This window comes from Phoca vitulina, unplaced genomic scaffold, assembly GCF_004348235.1.
Source record: "Phoca vitulina isolate PV1807 unplaced genomic scaffold, GSC_HSeal_1.0 scaffold3, whole genome shotgun sequence".
NCBI lineage: Eukaryota > Metazoa > Chordata > Mammalia > Carnivora > Phocidae > Phoca > Phoca vitulina.
Genome location: NW_022589706.1, coordinates 28,109,187 through 28,125,523, shown reverse-complemented (window position 1 = coordinate 28,125,523; position 16,337 = coordinate 28,109,187). Strand labels below are relative to the sequence as shown.

At 37.3% G+C, this 16,337-nt stretch overlaps 1 protein-coding gene and 1 pseudogene across 4 annotated transcripts in view; both read left to right on the top strand.

Annotated features, from left to right (window-relative positions):
* Window positions 1-16,337, top strand: part of PDS5A (PDS5 cohesin associated factor A) — a 125,871-nt gene that overhangs the window by 19,969 nt on the left and 89,565 nt on the right. The gene's annotated exons all lie outside the window — the stretch shown is intronic.
* Window positions 6,835-8,697, top strand: LOC116629926 (annotated as a pseudogene).

Genomic DNA, 16,337 nt, shown 5'->3' with positions numbered 1-16,337 from the left:
TGTCTATAGGATCTGTGGTGATACTCCCTTTTTGCATTCCTCATGTTGGTTCTCTTTTTTAAATTGATATGTTTAGCAAGAGGTTTGTCAAATCTGTTACTCTTCAAAGATCTCACTTTTGGCTTTGCTCATTTTTTCAATTGCTTGTTTGTTTTCTATTGATTTGTTCTTTTTTCTATTTCATATACAGAATTTTCTCAACCTCTGCACTCTTGACAGTTTAGACCAGGTAATTCTTTGTCTTGGAGGGCTGTCTTGTGCATTGTAGGATGTTTAGCAGCATCCTACAAATGGACCCACTAGATGCCAGTTGCAGGCCCCTTCCTCCCAGTAATGACATCTAAAAATGTTTCCAGATATTGCCAGATGTCCCCTGGGGGGGCACAACCACCTTGGTTGAGAACCACTGTCCTAAAATAAGCTTTTTAAAGCTATGCATTTCTTTCAGAACACTTTTAATTGCATCTCACTAGTTTTGATGTTTTCATTACCATTTAGTTAGAAATGTTTTTTCATTTCTTTGTGATTTTTTTCTTTGACCTATGAATCCTTCAGAAATGTGTGATTTAATTTCCAAATACTTGAAGTATTTATAAATATCTGATTGTCAATGATTTCTGATTTAATCCTGTGATCAGAAAACATATTCTATAAGATTATAGTCTTTTGAAATCTGTTGAAATTTTTGTTTTTTTGGCTTAGCATATGGCCTCTCTTGGCAGGCATATCATGTGCACCTGGAAAGAATGTGTATTTGTTGGATGGATGCAGTGTTCTATAAGGTCATTTAGTGTCCATTTTGTCAGGGGATTGAGATTGTTATTCATCATCGAAGTCTTCACTGATTTTTAAAAGTTTTAACCTGGTTCTGTTGCTGAGAAAGAGTGATAAAATCTCTGTGATTGTGGAATTGTATATTTCTCCCTTAATTCTGTTGATTATTCTTTCATTTATTTTATAATTGTTGTAAGGCACATATCGTTGCATTTATGATTGTTAGATCTTCCTAATAAGTTCTTAATGTCTAAACTCCATCCTTTTTATAGTTTTTGTCTGCATTATATATTTTTCCACATTTTTCTTTTAACCAGTGTGTCTTTCTATTTAACATGCATCCAGCATATAGTTGGGTCATGCTTTTTAAGTTTTTTAATACTGTTTTTATCCATTTTAGCAATTTTTGCATAAATTGGAGTAATCACATTTAATTGATGTGGTTGGATGTATGTCTACCATTTTGTACTTTTTCTATATGTCTCACCTGTTTGTTTTTCTCTTCTTTCCTGTCTTTTAATATGCTGTTTTTTAGAATTCCAGTTTAATTATCTCTTGGCTTTATAGGCATACCTTTTTGTTCTGTGTGTCTATGTCTGGTTGCGCAGGGATTGAAATACACATCTTTAATTTTTACAGTCTTAGACTTTTATTTTTATACTAATTCATGTAAAATGTAGTAATCTTTTATCAGTATGGGTCCATTTATCCCTCTCTCTTTATACCACAGATATATATATATATATATTTTTTTTTTTTTTAAGATTTTATTTATTTATTTATTTGACAGAGAGAAACACAGCGAGTGAGGGAACACAAGCAGGGGGAGTGGGAGAGGGAGAAGCAGGCCTCCCGCCAAGCAGGGAGCCTGATGCAGGGCTCAATCCCAAGACCCTGGGATCATGACCTGAGCCAAAGGCTGACACTTAACGACTGAGCCACCCAGGCACCCCCAAGATATATTTATAAACCACACATTAAACAACTCTGTGTATTTTAAATAAGTTGCAAGGGAAATAGTCTTTTATGTTTGTGCACTTATTACCATTTCTTGTTGTTTTTCGTTCCCTCCCAAATATTGGATTTTCCACTTGATGATAATATCCTTCAGTTTGAGGAACCTCCCTTAAGTGTATATTTTAGTGAGGACTTGCTGAGGTAATTTTATGTAGTTTTTATTTGTTTGAAAATGACTAATTTACCTTCATTTTTGAAGGATATTACTTTTTGCATACAAAATTCTGGGTGGACAGTTCAGTCCTTTAAAGATATTTTCCACTCTCTTGTATTCTCTGTATAAACCATAGTGTAACATTCTGTTAATTTTTATATATGTATTTACACACAATCATAATCTAGATCAAGATGCAGAACACTTTTGGCACCCAGCAGGCTGACTTATGTTTCCTCCCCAGAGATAGACATTCTTCTGATCTCTATCAGAAGTTTTGCCACGAAACTTAGTACAAATAGAATCATGCAATACATACTCATTTATGTCTGGCCATTTTACTAAAACATCCTTGTCTGAAATTCAACCTTATTGTTATGGGGCACAGTAATTCTTTTTCATTGTATGAATATAGCAAAATTTATTTATCCATAATATATTTTTTTTAAGATTTTATTTATTTGACAGAGAGAGACACAGCGAGAGAGGGAACACAAGCAGGGGGAGTGGGAGAGGGAGAAGCAGGCTTCCCACCGAGCAGGGAGCCCGATGCGGGGCTCGATCCCAGGACCCTGGGATCATGACCTGAGCTGAAGGCAGGCGCTTAACGACTGAGCCACCCAGGCACCCCGACATTAATTGATTTTCAAGTGATATATCAACCTTGTATTCCTGGCATAAATCCCACTTGATCATAATGTGTAATTCTTTTTATGTTGCTGGATTTTGTTTGTTGGTATTTTGTTGAAGATTTTTGCATCCATATTTTTTAAGAGATTGGTCTATAGTTTTCTTGTGATATCTTTGTCTAGTTTTGGAATTAGGTTAATATTGACCTCATAAAATGAGTTGGAAGTGTTTCATCATCTTTTATTTTTTGGTAGAGTTTGAGGAAAATTAGTATTAATTATTTAAATGTTCAGTCGAATTTAGCAGTAAAGCCATCTGGGCCTGGGCTTTTCTTTGTATTTTTGATTGCTAATTCAATCTCTTCATTTGTTATAGATTTATTCAGATTTTCTATTTTTTCTTGAGGTGTTTGTGTTTTTCTAGGAATTTATGCCTTTCATCTAAGTTGTCTAATTTATTAGCATACAGTTCTTCATAGTATTCCTTTATAATCCTTTTTATTTCGGTATGGTCAATTGTAATATCCCCTCTTTCATTTTTAATTCCAGTCACTTGAGTCTTCTCTCTTTTTTCTTGGTCTGTCTAGCCAAAGGTTTGTCCATTTTGTTGATCTTTTCAAAGATCCAGCTTTTGATTTTCCCTTTCTGTAGCAGTCATCAAGTTCTTTTGGGCAGAAGTATTTTCTGGCAACTGATATAGGAAGCCTTTGCCCAGTTCAGCTTCCCTACCACTATCTACCCTTTCCCACCATTCCCTTTTCATCTTGCCCCTAGCAAGAATTTCCCTGTACTTACTATTGCTTATCCCCTGGCTGTCACTGTGTGTACCATAATTAATTCCATCTGTTTTTTCCCACATATATATACTTGTCTGCTTAAATCTCGTTTTTCTTCTCCTTTCCAAATTTTAATCCACTTAACCTTAAGATAAGCCAGCTACTTTTCATTGCTTTTTTTTTTTTTTTTTAAGGTTTTTTTTTTTTTTGGTCAGAGAGAGAGCATACGTGAGCGCACACACAAGCAGGGGGAGCGGCAGGCAGAGGGAGAAGCAGATTCCCTGTTGAGTGCGGAGCCCAGTGCGGGACTCGATCCCAGGACCCTCGGATCATGACCTGAGTCCAAGGCAGACATTTAACCAACTGAGCCACCCAGGCGTCCCCTCATTGCATTTTTGAGTAGAAAGATCTTGAATAATGATTGATCATTTTAAGAGAAGGGCAAATAATCCACCTTTAGGAAAAGGAAAGCTAGAAAACTTGAAGTTAAATTAATATATTAATGGTATTCATTAAGCTGCCATCTCCTCCCATCTAAATTCTCTACTATAGTCTTCACCCAGCTACATTGTGAGAAAAATAGGCTTTTTGAGTTGGCTTGGGAACATAACCACGTAGTATTTATAGCACTATAACAATATAGTTTCTACAGTATACTCTATGTGTAGGTATTTTATTTCTCTGTAGTCATTTTGGACAACCACTTGTCCTACTGTACTATACCATACTATACTATATATAATATATAGGTTGAGTGGTAAGAAGGACATGAGTGATAAGCCACACTGCCTGGATTTGAATTTTTTTACTCTTGAGCAAGTTACTTAGCCTCAGTTTCCTCATCTGTTAAATGAGGAATTTAATAATAATGCCCTCCCATAAGTAATCATTGTATTAGAGGAGTTAATAGTACATTTAAATTACTTGAAATATGCCCGCACATAGCAAAAACTCAATAAATGATAGCTATTAGTACTATTACAGATACTTTACCTACAAAAATATGCTTTCATTAAGAATTTTTTCTATTACATGAGGGTCAAACTGTAGAATACTTAATTGGTTTGTATAATGTTGCCTTCATTCATTTTATCCTTCAACCTCACTACCCCAAGAACATCTAAGATATGTTAAAACAAAAGTGAAAACCTCTTGTACAGGTGTGAACCTCTCAGGCTTCAAAGTTATTCATATTTTAGGACCTTATAAATTGCCCTTGAAGCTAAAATAGCTTCTGTGATGACTGTCTCTGTTACAGTCAGTATCCAGGTTATTTTTAGAACCCTGTTAGTACTGGATTACCTTAAAAGCGGAAACAAATGTCGTAAAACATTTCCTCTAGTTAAGAAACTTTTCAGGAGTCATTGAAAGTGTAGTTTTATAGTATATAAATTATTAAATGGCTTGGGACTAATAGAATGGGCCTTTAGAATAAATTTGGGTTTGGAGTTCAGGAAGAGGGTAGTGGTATGTGTAGCATCTAACTTTCCTATACCACTCAATTTAGGTATGAAATTATAACGTCTCGTTAAAGAATACGAACATCAACTAAATATATTAGTAACAAAACAAATTTAATCTCTACTGGCTTGTTAGTAAAACAGCTTATTGAGTTTTTCCCTGGAGAATAACTTAATTTGTTGAAATTGAATGAAATAGCTATATTGATGCTTTGTTGTTGTTTGTTGTGGGGTTTTTTTCCCTCTTGCCCAGGTGCAGGGTTTCTTTCTTTTCTTCTTTTTTAATTAGAAATTATTCAACTTAAACTAAAAAAATAAACACTTCACCCATTTCTCCCACTCCTCACCCCCCACCTTTGATATTTTGTTTTTGTTTTGTTTTTTTTTAAGATCCCACATATAAGAGAGATAATACGGTATTTGTCTTTCTCTGGCTTACTTTACTTAGCATAACGCCTCTGAGGTTCATCCATGTTGTTGAAAATGGCAAGATTTCGCTCCTTTTTATAGCTGAATAATATTCTGGTGTGAGAGAGAATGTGTGTGTGTGTTTAAAAAACACAAGTTCTTTATCCATTCTTCTATGGACACTTAAGTTGTTTCCATATCTTGGGTGTTGTAAATAATGCTGCAGTGAACATGAAGTTGTAGATATCTCTTAAAGTTAGTGTTTTTGTTTTCTTCAGATAAATATCCAGAAGTGGAATTGCTGAATCATGGTAGTCCTATTTTTAATGTTTTGTTTCGTCTTAATATTAGCACTTAGTCTTGAAGTGTATATTGATTGCATTGTTATTGGCAAATAAGAATTTCAGAGATTTACATTCTCAGACTTGGTCCACCACTTAAGTCTAGAGCATGTCAAAAAGTATATTAGTACATTTCATTCCTTCAGGAAATAGGCAGTTCTGTCTTACTTTACAAGACCAGCGTAGAATATGTAAAACATGGCACCTAGCCCTTAGAGATCAAAATTTTGAGGATACATGATTTTTACATTAATAAGTACAGCAAGGTGACACCATAATATAATTGCTTTGTAATTGGTACTCTGTTTTCAGTTCAGAGGAGTCCGCGATCCATTCAGACTATGGTGGTCAAATGGGCTTCAAGAAGAGGAAGTAGGGGGGTATCTGGGTGGCTCCGTGGGTTAAGCATCCAACTCTTGATTTTGGCTCAGGTCATGATCTAAGAGTCATGAGATTGAGCCCCGTGTGGGGCTCCATGCTGGGCGTAGAGCTTTCTTAAGATTTTCTCTCTCCCTCTGCCTCTCCTCCTCCCACTTGTGTGCGTGCTCTCTCTCCCTCTCTCCAAAAATAAAAGAGGAAGTAGAATTTGAGCAGAAACTTTAAGTTAATTAATATTTTAATCAAGAGTGTATTTGGGGGCTGCCTGGGTGGCTGAGTCAGTTAAGCGTCTGCATTTGGCCCAGGTCATGATCCCAGGGTCCTGAGATTGAGTCATGAATCGTGCTCCCTGCTCAGCGGGGAGCCTGCTTCTCCCTCTCCTGCTCCCCCTGCTTGTGCTCTGTCTCTCTCTCTCTCTCGCTCTGTCAAAGAAATACATAAAATCTTAAAAAAGTATTTTGAGTGAGGAGTATAGTTAGGGGTAGAAGCAGTTCTAGGGCATATTCATATATTTCTTCAGTAAGTGTTGCGCTATGAGCTCTTTCTTTTTTCTGCGCAAAGCCTAAGATGCTTAGGATGGGACACCTGGATGGCTCTGTTGGTTAAGCATCCATCTCTTGGTTTCAGCTCAGGTCATGTTCTCATGGTGGTGAGATCAAGCCCAGGTCAGGCTTTGCACTCAGTGTGGAGTCTACTTCAGATTCTTTCCCGCTCTCCCCTCCACCCAAGCACTTGCATGCGTGCATGCTCTCTCTTTCTTTCTCAAATAAATAAAATTAAAAATAAAAAGATGCTTGGGATGTTTTTGGAATATAATGAATATAGTTTGACTAGAGTGTAGATTGAAATCAATATAACATTTTATATTTACAAATTTATACATGTGTATATATACACATATATATTCATACATAGTAAGATAAGAGTATAAATTATGATGCTTTAAATGTCAGAAGATATTGGTCAGTGGGAACCATTATTTGAATTGTGGTAACATTAAAATAGATGTTTTAAGAACAACTTAGAAGCATTGAGTTTGATTTTGAGAATTAAAGTAAAACGAGGTATGGTGTAAGAAGGAATGTTAGTTGTATAAACTGTATTCAGTATTAAGGTAACTCACTTTTGAGATACGCAGTCAGGGCTCTTAAGAATACTGTTTCTTGAAAGACATTTAAAATCTAGGTGCAATGAAAAGACATAATAATGTGATAAATTTGGTCAGTATGTCACTTGAACTTTGAGCATTAGGCCTAAAAGTTGCTCTAATCTGTTTAACTCCCAAATCAGAATGTGTATTAGATAGACTTTATTTTTGTAGTTCTAATGGTTTATGCATTAACTGTGCTCCTGCCTCACCTGCTTCTCTCAGGTTTCACCCCAAATGTATATTAGATAGAAGGATTTATGTTACGGGCCCTCTCCTCTCCCCGCGATGGCGTGTGCTCGTCCATTGATATCTGTGTACTCCGAAAAGGGGGAATCATCTGGCAAAAATGTTACTTTGCCTGCTGTGTTCAAGGCTTCCATTCGATCTGATATCGTGAACTTTGTTCACACCAACTTGCGCAAAAACAACAGACAGCCATATGCTGTCAGTGAATTAGCAGGTCATCAAACCAGTGCTGAGTCTTGGGGTACTGGCAGAGCTGTGGCTTGAATTCCCAGAGTTTGAGGCAGAGGGACTCACCGTTCTGGCCAGGGTGCTTTTGGAAATATGTGTCATGGGGGCTGCATGTTTGCACCAACCAAAACCTGGCACTGTTGGCATCGTGCAGTGAACACAACACAGAAGCGATATGCCATCTGCTCTGCCCTGGCTGCCTCAGCCTTACCAGGACTGGTCATGGCTGAAGGTCATCGTATTGAGGAAATTCCTGATCTTCCTTTGGTGGTTGAAGATAAAGTTGAAGGCTACAAGAAGACCAAGGAGGCTCTTTTGCTTCTTAAGAAACTTAAAGCCTGGACTGATATCAAAAAGGTCTATGCCTCTCCGCGAATGAGAGCTGGCAAGGGCAAAATGAGAAACCGTTGTATTCAGCGCAAGAGACTTCTACAATGAAGACAGCGGTATCATCAAGGCCTTCAGAAACATCCCTGGAATTACTTTACTTAATGTAAGCAAACTGAACATTTTGAAACTTGCTCCTGGTGGGCATGTGGGACATTTCTGCATTTGGACTGAAAGTGCGTTCTGCAAGTTGGACGATCTGTATGGCACTTGGCTTAAGGCTGCCTCCCTCAAGAGTAACTACAACCTTACCATGCATACTTAATATAGACCGTAGCAGAATCTTGAAAAGTCCAGAGATCCAAAGAGCCCTCCGAGCACCACGCATGAAGATTCATCACAGAATCCTGAAGAAGAATCTACTGAAGAACCTGAGAATCATGTTGAAGCTAAACCCATATGCAAAGACCATGCGCCGGAATACCATTCTTCACCAGGCCAAGAATCACAAACTCCAAATGGATAAGGCAGCGGCAGCCTTAGAAGCCAAATCAGATGAGAAGGGGGTTCCAGGCAAGAAGCCTGTGGTAGGGAAGAAAGGGAAGAAGGCTGTTGGTGTGAAGAAGCGGAAGAAACCTGTGGTGGGGAAAAAAGCTGCAGCTACCAAGAAACCAGCAGCTGACAAGAAGCCTGCAGAAAAGAAACCCACTGCGGAGAAGCCTGCTGCCTATAAAAACTTAGGTGTATTCTATAAAAGTCAAATCATTTTGGACAGCTAATTTTGAATAAAGACCTGATCAAAGCCAGTGGAGAAAAGAAAAAAAAAAAAAGGATTTATGTTACAAGTAATTATATGAAAATGGAAAGGAGTACATGCTGGCAAACAGCTCAGTACCACTCTAATCTAGCAGTCCATGTATACACTTAGTGAGTGAGCCACCATTTTGATATAAAAATTGTAAGTTTTATTTAACTCCCAAGCTCACATGTTTTCACCCCTGAAAGATGGATGTTTTTGTTGTTGTTTAAAAATTTAGTGTACAGGGGCGCCTGGGTGGCTCAGTCGTTAAGCGTCTGCCTTCGGCTCAGGTCATGATCCCAGGGTCCTGGGATCGAGCCCCACATCGGGCTCCCTGCCCCGCGGGAGGCCTGCTTCTCCCTCTCCCACTCCCCCAGCTTGTGTTCCCTCTCTCGCTGTGTCTCTCTGTCAAAAAATAAATAAAATCTTTTTAAAAATAAAAAAAAATAAATAAAAATTTAGTGTACATACAGAGATTGTCTGAACTAATGGTTTCATTCATAATTCAACAAATAGAGTGCTGTGTATCAGTATAGTTTTATAGATTCTGGACCACACAAATGAATACATTCTTATTGCCTTTGCAGAATTTAAAAGTCCTAGTGCAGAAAAGACAGAGAATAATAAGTAAAATGAAAAAAAAAAATAGGTTGTAAACTTAAAGCCCTGACATATGAGAGTTAAAATGGTGTTCAGGAAAGTATTAGATTACTAATCCTGAGGTGCAGGTTTTAGTTTTTAGTCCTAGAACTGCCATTAATTCATTACATTTTTTTAGTTAATATCTCTAGGTCTCCATTTCTTCCTCTATACCTCTTCCTCTCCCCTTCTCCCACTTCTTCCTCTCATTTTTAATGGAGTTGAAATTTTTGAAGTCCTTATATTATCTAAAAGATGATTGGATTAGTTGCTTTAAAGGAAATCTGAGATTCTTGTGGTACATGTAATATTATTTTTAAAGCTTTGTAACTTTTTATTAAATCATTCAAACAAAACCAAAAATGGACAAAATAGGATAATAAACTCCCGAAGCAAACCTCTCGAGCATTATATCATTTCATTATTATTTCAAAATGTATTCCTAAAAAATAGAATATTTTTCAAAATCACATGATGGTTAGCACACTTAAAAATTTATTATTAATTATTACTGTAATTAAAAATAGCTCTTAACTGTTTTACTAAAAGCATATACGTATGTTATGGTGTGTCTCTTATGTATGAAATATAGCTTACAAAAATACATAAACTATAGTTTAATAAGTAACTATAAAGTGAACATGTGAATAAAGAAATAGTGTATCAGGGTGCCTGGTTGGCTCAGTCAGTTAAGTGTCCAACTCTTGCTATCAGCTCAGGTCTTGATCTTAGAGTCATGAGTTCAAGTTCTGCACTGGGCTCAATGTTGGGCGTGGAGGCTACTTAAAAAAAGAGAGAGGGAGGGAGCGAGGAAGAGAGAGAGGGAGAGAGAGAAAATATCAACACACCCAAACTTCTATAAGCAGTGTAATCAATGCAGTCTTCTTAGTTTGCTTATAATGTCATTGTCTATGTATGCATCTCTAAACATGTAGTTTGGTTTTTTCTGGTTTTAGTTTTTGAATTTTATATGAATGGAATCACATCATATGATTCCTTGTGATATACATCTTATTCAATATTGTGTTTGAGCTTCATGTTATTACTTATATCTGTTTTCCAATTATTTTTATTGCTGAATAGTACTCTGTTGTACTACTTATCCAATCTTCTGTTTACATTTGATTTCTAGTTTTTTTTGGCATTTACGAACAACATTGCTGTGAATATACTTGTATACGTATTCTCTGTATATGTACAACCTGCTTTAGGGCATAGATATACACATAGGTGAAATTGTTGAGTCATTGGGTGTGCATATCTTCTACTTCACTGAAAACACCAAAGTAGTTGTAACAATTTACATTTCAGTTAACAGCGAATGAGAACTCTCATTTTCTTTGTTGGACTTCTAAAAGGTTGATTTAATTTTTACCAGTGAGGAAAAGATCTTTTACTTTACTCTTTCCCCAAGGTAGTGACTTTAAAAAACCAACTGTAGGGGCACCTGGGTGGCTCAGTCGTTAAGCATCTGCCTTTGGCTCAGGTCATGATCCTAGGGTCCTAGGATCGAGCCACGCATCGGGCTCCCTGCTCCGTGGGAAGCCTGCTTCTTCCTCTCCCACTCCCCCTGCTTGTGTTCCTTCTCTCGCTGTGTCTCTGTCAAATAAAATCTTTAAAAAATAATAAAATAAATAAATAAATAATAAAAAACCAGCTGTAGGGGCACCTGGGTGGCCCACTTGGTTAAGTGTCTGCCAGGGTTCTGGGAAGGAGCCCGACACTGGGCTCCCTGCTCAGCGGGGAGCCTTCTCCCTCTCCTTCTGCCACTCCCCCTGCTTGTGCTTGCTCTCTCCCTCCCTCTCTCTCTGTTTCAAATAAATAAAATCTTAAAAAGCTGTATTGACTTCATAATTGAGAAATACAATAGGTTGCACATACTAAACTATGCAATACGAAATAATAATATATCTAGTCTTTGTTACCGGTTCTTAGCACAGAGATTCAAAAACCCTTGGAATTTCCTGAGTCCGAGGAGTGTCTTTGTTATGCTAATTGGGCAACTCTTGGCCTGCCCCTAGACTCTTAGAGGGTCATCAGAAAGTCCAAGCACGGGGTTAGAGAGTTGGAACTTTGCCACCTGACCTGGGAGAGGTGGGAGGCTAGAGATTGAGTTCAGTCATATGATAATTAATCCTATATTAAAACCCCAATAAACCTGGATACCAAGGTTCAGAGGAGTTCACTGGTTGGTGAACACATTGGTGTCCTGGGAGGGTGTTGTGTTGGATTCCACCAGAAGAGGGCATGAAAGCTCTTTGTCCCCCTCTTTCATCCCCAAGTGTTTTTTCCATTTGGCTTTCCTGAGTTGCATCCTTTATAGTAAAGCTGTAATTATAAGTATTGTGCTTTAGGTGAGTTCTGTGAGTTGTTCTGGCAAATTATTGAACCTGAGGGTGTTGTAGGAAGTCCCAAAGATATAGCTGGTTTGTCAGAAATATGGGTGGCCTCCAGGGCTTGTAGGTGGCATCTGAAGGCGGGGGGGGGGGGGCAGTGTTGAGAAGAATTTTGTCCTCTAACTTGTAGGGTTTGTGCTAATTCCTGGTAGTTACTGTCAGAACTGAATTGAAATGTAGTACACTTAGTTGGTGTCAGAGAATGGCTCTCAGGATGTAAGTTTGACAAGTTTTAACATACATGTATACAGCCTTGAAACTGTCATCACAATCAAGATAATGAACATATGTCACCCCCAAATGTTTCCCCCAGTCCTTTTTAATCCACTCTACTCCCCATTTGTGTCTGGCTTTTTTGGCTTAGCATATTTTTGAGATTTATTTATGGTGTTGCCTAAATGACGTTCTTTTTATTGTTATTAGTAGTTTTTTATATGTGTATACCACAATGGATTTATTCATTTACCTGTCAATAGATAGTTATTACAATTTAGGGCGTTCTGAGTAAAGCTTTTATGAACCTTGTATTTGTGTGAACATTTGTTTTTATAAATACTTAAGGGTGGAATTTTTGGCTTGGATTTTAGGTGTATCTTTAACTTTATGAAAAATGGCCAGTTTTCCAAAATGGTTATACCATTTCATATTCCTACCACCAGTGTATAATTTTTTTTTTTTTGTAAAGTGTCTGTTCATATCTTTCTCCTATTTTTATACTGTGTTAGAGGACTCATACACCTACCTGATTTCAAAACTTAATGTGAAGCTACAGTAATCAAAACTATGTGGTATTATTAAAATGATAGATAAATAGAGCAATGGAACATAATAGAGAGTCCAGAAATAGACCTACACATTACAGTCAGTTTTATTTTCAACAAAGATGCCAAGACAATTAATGGAGAAGGAATAGTCTTTTATACAAATGGTGCCTGAACACCTTTACCTGAAACTCGCAACACATACAGAAATTAACTCAGAATAAATTATAGACATATAATTTGCATTTTCTTTTTCTGGTTGAATTCTAGAAATTCTTTATATGTACAAGACTGGTTCTTTGTTCGTTATGCCTGTCACAAATACCTGCTTTCATTTGGTAGCATGTCTTTTAAAAACTTTTTAGTGATGCCTTTCAATAAATAACACTTTAATTTTAGTTTTATAGAATCAATTTTTGTTAGTACTTTTTGTGTCTTAAGAAATCCTACTGAATGATAAATACATTCTTTTTTTTTAAGATTTTATTTATTTAGAAAGAGAGAGAGTGCATGCAGGCAGGGAGAGAGGTAGAGGGAGAAGGAGAGAATCTCAAACAGACTCCTCGCTGAGCATGGAGCCAGATGCAGGGCTTGATCCCACGACCTGCGATTATGATCTGAGCTGAAATTAAGAGTCGGTTGCTTAACCAACTGAGCCACCCAGGTGCCCCAGTTCTCCTTTATTTTTTTTTTTTTAAGTTTCTTAGATTTCCCTCCCCAATTTCAATTTTTATTCCACTGGGAATTATTTATTTATTTTTTTTTTTTGGTAGGTTCTAAAGTAGTCTGTCTTGGGGTGCCTGGGTGGCTCAGTCAGTTAACCGTCTGCCTTCAGTTCAGGTCACGATCCCAGGGTCCTGGGATTGAGCCCCACGCATCAGGCTCCTTGCTCATCAGGGGCCTGCTTCTCCTTCTCCCTCTGCTTACTGCTCCCCCCTGTTCGTGCTCTCTCTCTCTCTCTCTGTCAAATAAATAAGATAGATAGATAGATGATAGATAGATAGATAGTGGTCTGTCTTTACCATTACTTTCTGGAAGTGGAAAATTTTAATTTAATGATATTTTCTGTGGAATGGTTGAGGAGCGTGTGTTACTAAATTTTTACTACTATTTTAAAAATTATGTAAATTTTAGTGATATTCCATTTATTGGATATTTTCTTCATAGTTTTTTTAAACCTGTTTAAAGACTCGTATGTCTCGGGGCGCCTGGGTGGCTCAGTCGTTAAGCGTCTGCCTTCAGCTCAGGTCGTGATCCCAGGGTCCTGGGATCGAGCCCCGCATCGGGCTCCCTGCTCAGCGGGAAGCCTGCTTCTCCCTCTCCCACTCCCCCTGCTTGTGTTCCCTCTCTCGCTGTGTCTCTCTCTGTCAAATAAATAAAAAAAATCTTTAAAAAAAAAAAAAAAAAAGACTCGTATGTCTCTATAAGTACAAAAGAAGAGGGAAAACAACTTTTCAGAATAATTTATTTACCTGAAAAGATGGCTGTATTGACATTTTTCCTTTAAAATATTTCCAACAATTTGTAAATTGTTGATTTGAGGACCACATAGAGCATGTAGACATGTTTTGCTTTTCCTTTGCAATAGTATGAACTTTTTGGAGCTGCTTAAATTCTCAAATCAGATGATTTCACTTAAAATTTTGTTGTGTCCTGATCACCTGGATGATTTTGCAGTATTTTACTGCATTGTCACCTGGCAGTAATTAACTAAAGCTTAGATCTGTCTTTAATTGGGGCATGTGTTCTCCATTTCTCCCCAGTCCTTATTTCCATGTCACTCCCCTCCAGTTGTGACCCCTGCTATATAGATGCATGTTTAGGATTATATTTACTTAAAAATTCTAAATAAATTTCTAGCAAACAGATACATATTTACTAACTGATTATCTAGAACTGAGTAAGTTTTATGCCAGAATGATAGGAATATATATCATGGGTCATAATGTTCATGTGTGTGTGTATAAAACACTCATATGTATATGTATATGTAATCAGAGTAGATGTTAAAGAGGCATTTTGTGAATTCTAATGTTTTTTAAAAAAAAGTGTATGCCCATCCACTTTATGTCAGTCACTGTTCTAATCATTGAGGATACAGATGTTAACAGGCAAATCAAAACTTAGGTGAAATAAACCTGTAATTCAATTTATTATTTTAAGGTTTTAAAGTAGAATTAGAATACTTCGTGTCATTATATTCCCAAATCTGTAACATCTGTGTATCAGGCCAATGATGCCATGGTAAATATGTTCTATTAAAATCAGAAACTTTTTTTTTAAGACAAGTTTGGTGAAACTTTCATTTCAACTATTAATATATGTATGTTTATCTTGTATTTTGTGGTAAATGCATTCATTTTTAATTTTAGTTTTTTAGTTTGATATGATTTCAGACTTCAAAAGCTGCAAGAATAGTAAAAAGAGTCTCCTGTGTTCTCCAGATGTTACCTTTTTCTTTTACTCCTCTTTTCCTCTCTGCCTACTCCCATGTCCTATGTGAGCACAAAGCCATTTATAACAAAAATACCGTATTCACTTCTTTAAGATCCCATTCTTGATGTTTGTATTTGGGCTCATAGGGACAGTGATGTATAGTCATCCTCATCTGTGTTTTTGCCAGGTTAGGTCATTCATGCTATACTTGGCTAAATTTTGTGACAGTGTATGTAATAGCATTCCTTTCTGAAAGTTTTGAAAACCAAACTAGCTGATTCGCAAGGATCAGATGTTCTTTTGTGTTTTTATTTTTTTATTACACTATTATTATTTCATCCTGAACTTTATTTTTTTGTTTTTGTTTTGTTTACATGTTTTGATATATTTGTGTTTATTTCACCTGGTTGTAACATTAATTAACGTGTAGCTAAGAAAAATATCTCCCCAGTTTTAGAAGTCATTTGTACTGAATTTTTAAATTGTGGTAAAATATACATAACATAAAATTTACCATTTTTAAGTGTACAGTAGAGTGGTATTAAGTACATTCACATTGTGCAACCATCAGCACAATCCATCTCCAGAACTTTCACATCATCCCTAACTGAAACTCTGTACCCATTAAATGCTAAGTCCTCATTAAATTCTAAGTCCTCATTCCCTCCTCTTTGTTAATCACTGGTAATCACTGTTCTACTTTCTGTTTCTATAAATTTGTGACTACTCTGGGTACCTTATATAAGTGAAATCATATGTTACTCTAAAAAGGATCTAAGAGGGGCACCTGGGTGGCACAGTCAGTTGGGCATCTGCCTTCAGCTTGGGTCGTGATCCCAGGGTCCTGGGATCGAGCCCCGAGTTGGGCTCCTTGCTTGATGGGGGGCCTGCTTCTCCCTCTTCCTCTGCCTGGCGCTCTGCCTACTTGTGCTCTCTCTGTCAAATAAAGTAAAATCTTTTTAAAAAATAAATAAATCAGGGCACCTGGGTGGCTTAGTCGTTAAGCATCTGCCTTTGGCTCAGGTCATGATCCCAGGGTCCTGGCATCGAGCCGCACATCAGGCTCCTTGCTCAGCAGTAAGCCTGCTTCTTTTTTTTTTTGAAAGATTTTATTTATTTATTTGACAGAGAGAGACACAGCGAGAGAGGGAACACAAGCAGGGGGAGTGTGAGAGAGGGAAAAGCAGGCTTCCTGCTGAGCAGGGAGCCCGATGCGGGGCTCGATCCCAGGACTCTGGGATCATGACCTGAGCCGAAGGCAGACACTTAACGACTGAGCCACCCAGGCGCCCCAGTAAGCCTGCTTCTCTCTCCCACTCCCCCTGCTTGTGTTCCTGCTCTCGCTATCTCTCTCTCTGTCAAATAAATAAATAAAATCTTTAAAAAATAATAATAAATAAAAAGGATATAAGATACTG